Source organism: Nomia melanderi, unplaced genomic scaffold (genome assembly GCF_051020985.1).
Source record: "Nomia melanderi isolate GNS246 unplaced genomic scaffold, iyNomMela1 scaffold0108, whole genome shotgun sequence".
Taxonomy (NCBI): Eukaryota; Metazoa; Arthropoda; class Insecta; order Hymenoptera; family Halictidae; genus Nomia; species Nomia melanderi.
The window spans coordinates 135,001-142,500 of NW_027475223.1; the positions used below are offsets into that span (position 1 = coordinate 135,001).

At 49.8% G+C, this 7,500-nt stretch overlaps 1 non-coding gene across 1 annotated transcript; it reads right to left on the reverse strand.

Moving 5' to 3' along the window:
• Window positions 1–1,934: 1,934 nt before the first annotated feature.
• On the reverse strand, window positions 1,935–2,089 carry LOC143175551 (5.8S ribosomal RNA). The gene has a single exon (XR_013000280.1). It is a non-coding gene; the product is annotated as a 5.8S ribosomal RNA (ribosomal RNA).
• Window positions 2,090–7,500: the final 5,411 nt, after the last annotated feature.

Here is a 7,500-nt window from a genome sequence, read left to right on the forward strand (position 1 = left end):
ATAAATGATAAATATACCGCGACACGCGCGACTCCGTATCGTCGCGAAAAATCGTTCGCGAACGCGTCTTATGCGCCTCACCAGTGGTCTCTGCTGCGTCGCGTGTCTATATTCTCTTTTTACACTCTTCTCCTTCTTCTATCACATTTTACTCGATCGCGAAAAAGACTCTCGCTAGACGATCTCGCGCTCCGGTTAACTTTAACGCCCGTCCGAGAAGAATTTTCGGGGACTGGACGACCGAAGCGGATCTCGCGCGGTCTCGCGATCGACAGTGAAGAGAAGTGCAGAAGAGGAAAAGAAGACACGACAAACACACACCATGGGGCGACCGACGCGTTCGTTTCAACGCTTTCGCACAAAGTCGGCGGCGGTTATATATTTATATCATTATATTCCGGCGGACGGGACGCGACGTTCGAAAGCCTCGCCAAAGAGGAGCTCCTGCCTCTTCCTCTCTCTTTTCTACGAGAAAAGATAAACGTATTTTACGGGGATACGGAAACGTTACCACGTGGTGTCACACACGATCGTCCGTCTCTTCTCTATAGCAGAAACCGATAAAAATACACCTCCCGAAAGAGAGTATATGGTGATTCTTTTTATATATATATATATTTCGAAATACAACTGAACGTGGCGGAAGCGCACGGTGGTGGTCCAGCGAGGACACGCGACGACGGGGAATAAGAACTATTCGACCCGTTACGAATACGCATGCTCGTCCCGCACGATTTTAACACACACCGTGTTTTTCTCCAGTCGTCAAAGCGTTCGTGCGTCGAATTCGAAAAATAAAAAAAAAAGAAAAACACCTTTTCTCTCTCTCGGGGTAAAAGAGTCGATGTGTATTGTGTATAAAGGTTCTGCGAGAAGTCTCGTTTTGACGTGTGTTCCGCCGATAACGACGATCCTCCGAAACGGGGATACAGAAACGTTACACCTCACAACACGATCTCCGTCTCTTCTCTATAGCAGAAACCGATAAAAATACACCTCCCGAAAGAGAGTATATGGTGATTCTTTTTATATATATATATTTCGAAATTCAACTGAACGTGGCGGAAGCGCACGGTGGTGGTCCAGCGAGGACACGCGACGACGGGGAATAAGAACTATTCGACCCGTTACGAATACGCATGCTCGTCCCGCACGATTTTAACACACACCGTGTTTTTCTCCAGTCGTCAAAGCGTTCGTGCGTCGAATTCGAAAAATAAAAAAAAGAAATACACCTTTTCTCTCTCTCTCGGGGTAAAAAGAGTCGATGTGTATTGTGTATAAAGGTTCTGCTGCGAGAAGTCTCGTTTTGCCGTGTGTTTCGGTAACGACGATCCTCCGAAACGTACATCTCATTCGTAAGAGAGGAAGAAAACAATCTCCCTGGGGCCAGTCGGTAATATACCGACATACGACGTGTCGTGCACATCCGTCTCACGCACGGTATACAAAATATGAATAAAACGTGTGTAGTCTCTCTCTCTCGACTTCTTAATATTTTCTTTCACCTCTGACGCATCATTTCAGGTGACGTCGGGAGCGCGGGAAAAAAAATTTTTCTAAACACACGAAACCGTTCATCTCACGAACAGCCGAAAAAGTTGTCGCTCAGATCCATATCGCAGTGGAGCGGTATCCGCGGGCGGTCGTAATTGAACGACGCACGACGCCGCGAACACTCACGCGAGTCCATACAAACGATTCCGATCGTTTTGCAACAACTAGAACGTACACTGTCCGTGAAATTCACAGAATTTTCGCGTGTCCGCGACAAACGCCGACGAGACACCCATCGTTCGCTCGTACGTAGCATCCTTCTCTTAACCCGACTCAGAGACGTTCTTTGCGCCCTTCGGTAAAAAAACGTTCGATCCGAAGAGGTGAACGACGGCGGGGATTTGACAGAGCTACGCAAGCAGTGTATGGTACGTAAACGACCCTCAGCCAGGCGTGGTCCAGGAATTGTATCCGTGGACCGCAATGTGCGTTCGAAATGTCGATGTTCATGTGTCCTGCAGTTCACACGTTGACGCGCAATTAGCTGCGTTCTTCATCGACCCACGAGCCAAGTGATCCACCGTTCAGGGTAATCGTATAAATTTTATATTTCACATATATAATTTTATTCTCACTTGTTCGACCTAATATCTCTCTTCTTTCAAAGAGAAGATAAAAGTTGATACCTGAATCTCCGACCAGCGCGCGAAGGAGATTCAGGCGTCGCCTTGGAGACGACACCGAAGCCTTTCGAGACGAAAAACGTTCAAGTAATATGTATATATTTCTCGACGTTCCGGGCGTATAGTGCATTCAAAAACCCGCGAAAGACGCAGAAGACTCGCACGCGTGGAAACGACGGGGATATATTTTGTATCCTACCCGATACTGAATCCATCGCGTGCAGTCGACCCTCGCGTTCTTCCGATCAGACGCATCTATTGTTGCGCGCATGTTTTCGCGTCGCATCGCGCGAAACGTTGCACGAATCGTACCGATCGATCGATTGAAAGCAAATAATGAAAAAAGACTTCACAGCTGGCTCTTTGCCGGTCATTCGTCCCATGTTATCTCTTGCCGCGAAATTGGCGCGCAAGAGTTGGGTGTCAGACGCGCGGCTTTAAAACGAGCTTCACGGCCGGTCCCTTCGTTACCGCTTTCGTTCTTTCTCTCGGAACGACCATGAACGAACACGACGAGCGACGCTACGGCATACACACGTCCACGGATTCGATTAAAAAAACAGACTTCACAGCTGGCTCTTTGCCGGTCATTCGTCCCATATTATCTCTTGCCGCGAAATTGGCGCGCAAGAGTTGGGTGTCAGACGCACGGCTTTAAAACGAGCTTCACGGCCGGTCCTCTCAATTCCGTGTACGGTACACGCAAGATGCGGGTTCCACTTCCAGACTACCCGGTCCCTTCTCTCTACGAGAATCGATAGTAGAAGAACGGCTCGAAAACGCGTCTCAGAGACTAGGGGAAAAGAAGCGGTATGCGAGCGAAACGAAAACGCATTATGGAAACGTCGCGAAACAATGTTCGACGGTTGCTCGGTTCCAATCGTGCGGCCGTTTCAATTTCTCGTGCGCTTCACCGTCCCTCCGTAACTCTGGCCGATCGCGTATACCGAAGAGCCGACACGCGCAAAAACCACAGGCATTGTATACTGTGTATATATATATATATATGTTACAGTCACAGCCTTCGCGCGTTTTACTCTCCGACGCGGGGTTTCCACGACGAAAGAGAGACAGTTTCGTGGCGGGTGACTCGGCCGAATCGCTACGACGGGTATTTCTATTATAGAACGAATCATCGCCACCCTTTACCAGTGCCCGACGAAGGAATCACAAGGTCATCTGGAGTTTACAATGCCAGCGACGGTAATTCCAACGAAGACCCGATAAGTCAACTCATCGTTCTATTTCTCCCCGTACAGAAAAGCGAATCGACGCTAATGCACCTCGCGCAAGCACGAACGTTCTCTTCGCGTGGATCGTCCCATCGTCCAAAGATGTAAAGACGCATTGGAGATCGTGGTCTCTGGCGGGCTCATTGCACGCCCCACTGCATATCTTTCCTCGAATCGAGAATGATTCGTCCACTAAGGCTGCGAAACTACGCGTCGAGGAAACTAGGGGAAAGAAGCGGGATGCGAGCGAAACGACAATACATTATGGAAACGTCGCGAAACAATGTTCGGCGGTTGCTCGTTTCCTCCTGCGGACGTTTCATTGCTCGGGCGCTTCACGTCCCTCCGTAACCTTCGCGTGCCCCGGAGAGCCGGCAACCGGTGAACCACAGGCGTATAAACTATAGTCTTCTATAGCAAGCCTTCGGCGGTTACTCTCCGACGCGGGGATTCCACGACGAGAGAGAATTTCGTGGCGGGTGACATCGGTCGAAACGCTACGACGGGTATTTCTATTATAGAACGAATCATCGCCACCCTTTACCAGTGCCCGACGAAGGAATCACAAGGTCATCTGGAGTTTACAATGCCAGCGACGGTAATTCCAACGAAGACCCGATAAGTCAACTCATCGTTCTATTTCTCCCCGTACAGACAAGCGAATCAACGCTATCGCACCTCACGCATGCACGAACGTTCTCTTCGCGTGAATCGTCCCATCGTCGAAAGATATAGCCGCTTGGAGATCGTGGCCCATCAAGTTCTTCCGTAACTCCTGCGCGATCGCGTACCCCGGAGAGCAGGCAACCGGTGAACCACAGGCGTATAAACTATAGTCTTCTATAGCAAGCCTTCGCGTTTACTCTACGACGCGGGGATTCCACGACGAGAGAGATTTTCGTGGCGGGTGACACGGCCGAATCGCTACGACGGGTATTTCTATTATAGAACGAATCATCGCCACCCTTTACCAGTGCCCGACGAAGGAATCACAAGGTCATCTGGAGTTTACAATGCCAGCGACGGTAATTCCAACGAAGACCCGATAAGTCAACTCATCGTTCTATTTCTCCCCGTACAGAAAAGCGAATCGGCGCTATCGCACCTCACGCAAGCAGGAATGATCTCTTCGCGTGGATCGTCCCATCGTCGAAAGATGTAAGACGTACAGAAATCGTGGTCCATCACGATTATTCGTAACTCTCCGAGTCGCGTATCTGAGAGTAGGGCAAACGGAGAACCACAGGCATAAATAATACTATATATTTCTTATATAGTTAGCCTTCGCGTTTTACTCTCCGACATGGGGATTCCACGACGAGAGAGAGTTTCGTGGCGGGTGACTCGGCCGAATCGCTACGACGGGTATTTCTATTATAGAACGAATCATCGCCACCCTTTACCAGTGCCCGACGAAGGAATCACAAGGTCATCTGGAGTTTACAATGCCAGCGACGGTAATTCCAACGAAGACCCGATAAGTCAACTCATCGTTCTATTTCTCCCCGTACAGAAAAGCGAATCGACGCTATCGCACCTCGCGCGAGCACGTAACTACTCTTCGCGTGGATCGTCCCATCGTCGAAAGATGTAAGACGCACGGAAATCGTGGCCCATCAACGTTTTTTTGTAACTCTGCCGATCGCGTATCACAGAGCCGAGACGCACATACCACAGGCGTATAATACCGTTTTCTTTCGTATGGTAAGCCTTCGCGTTTACTCTTCGGCGCGGGGTTTCCACGTCGAGAGAGACTTTCGTGGCGGGTGACATCGGTCGAAACGCTACGACGGGTATTACTATTATAGAACGAATCATCGCCACCCTTTACCAGTGCCCGACGAAGGAATCACAAGGTCATCTGGAGTTTACAATGCCAGCGACGGTAATTCCAACGAAGACCCGATAAGTCAACTCAACGTTCTATTTCTCCCCGTACAGAAAAGCGAATCGACGCTGTTGCACCTCACGCAAGCACGAACGTTCTCTTCGCGTGGATCGTCCCATCGTCGAAAGATGTAAGACGCACGGAAATCGTGGCACATCACGTGTTTTCGGAACTCTGTCGACCGCGTATCTCAGAGACGACGCGCGCGAACCACTGGCATATACTATTATATATCGCGTTTTACCCTCCGACGCGGGGATTCCACGACGAGAGAGAGTTTCGTGAGCGGGTTGACTCGGAAGAAACGCTACGACGGGTATTTCTATTGTAGAACGCATCATCGCCACCCTTTACCAGTGCCCGACGAAGGAATCACAAGGTCATCTGGAGTTTACAATGCCAGCGACGGTAATTCCAACGAAGACCCGATAAGTCAACTCAACGTTCTATTTCTCCCCGTACAGAAAAGCGAATCGACGCAATCGCACCATACGCGTGCACGTAAACAACTCTTCGCGTGGATCGTCCCATCGTCGAGAGACGTAAGTTTTCATAGTATGAATTCGCGTTTTACTCTCCGACGCGGGGATTCCACGACGAGAGAGAGTTTCGTGAGCGGGTTGACTCGGAAGAAACGCTACGACGGGTATTTCTATTATAGAACGAATCATCGCCACCCTTTACCAGTGCCCTACGAAGGAATCACAAGGTCATCTGGAGTTTACAATGCCAGCGACGGTAATTCCAACGAAGACCCGATAAGTCAACTCAACGTTCTATTGCTCCCCGTACAGAAAAGCGAATCGACGCAATCGCACCATACGCGTGCACGTAACAACTCTTCGCGTGGATCGTCCCATCGTCGAGAGACGTAAGTTTCCATACTATGAATTCGCGTTTTACTCTCCGACGCGGGGATTCCACGACGAGAGAGAGTTTCGTGAGCGGGTTGACTCGGAAGAAACGCTACGACGGGTATTTCTATTATAGAACGAATCATCGCCACCCTTTACCAGTGCCCGACGAAGGAATCACAAGGTCATCTGGAGTTTACAATGCCAGCGACGGTAATTCCAACGAAGACCCGATAAGTCAACTCAACGTTCTATTACTCCCCGTACAGAAAAGCGAATCGACGCAATCGCACCATACGCGTGCACGTAACAACTCTTCGCGTGGATCGTCCCATCGTCGAGAGACGTAAGTTTCATAGTAAGCCTTCGGCGTTTTACTCTCCGACGCGGGGATTCCACGACGAGAGAGAGAGTTTCGTGAGCGGGTTGACTCGGAAGAAACGCTACGACGGGTATTTCTATTATAGAACGCATCATCGCCACCCTTTACCAGTGCCCGACGAAGGAATCACAAGGTCATCTGGAGTTTACAATGCCAGCGACGGTAATTCCAACGAAGACCCGATAAGTCAACTCAACGTTCTATTTCTCCCCGTACAGAAAAGCGAATCGACGCAATCGCACCATACGCGTGCACGTAAACAACTCTTCGCGTGGATCGTCCCATCGTCGAGAGACGTAAGTTTTCATAGTATGAATTCGCGTTTTACTCTCCGACGCGGGGATTCCACGACGAGAGAGAGTTTCGTGAGCGGGTTGACTCGGAAGAAACGCTACGACGGGTATTTCTATTATAGAACGCATCATCGCCACCCTTTACCAGTGCCCGACGAAGGAATCACAAGGTCATCTGGAGTTTACAATGCCAGCGACGGTAATTCCAACGAAGACCCGATAAGTCAACTCAACGTTCTATTACTCCCCGTACAGAAAAGCGAATCGACGCAATCGCACCATACGCGTGCACGTAACAACTCTTCGCGTGGATCGTCCCATCGTCGAGAGACGTAAGTTTCCATACTATGAATTCGCGTTTTACTCTCCGACGCGGGGATTCCACGACGAGAGAGTGTTTCGTGAGCGGGTTGACTCGGAAGAAACGCTACGACGGGTATTTCTATTATAGAACGCATCATCGCCACCCTTTACCAGTGCCCGACGAAGGAATCACAAGGTCATCTGGAGTTTACAATGCCAGCGACGGTAATTCCAACGAAGACCCGATAAGTCAACTCAACGTTCTATTGCTCCCCGTACAGAAAAGCGAATCGACGCAATCGCACCATACGCGTGCACGTAACAACTCTTCGCGTGGATCGTCCCATCGTCGAGAGACGTAAGTTTCA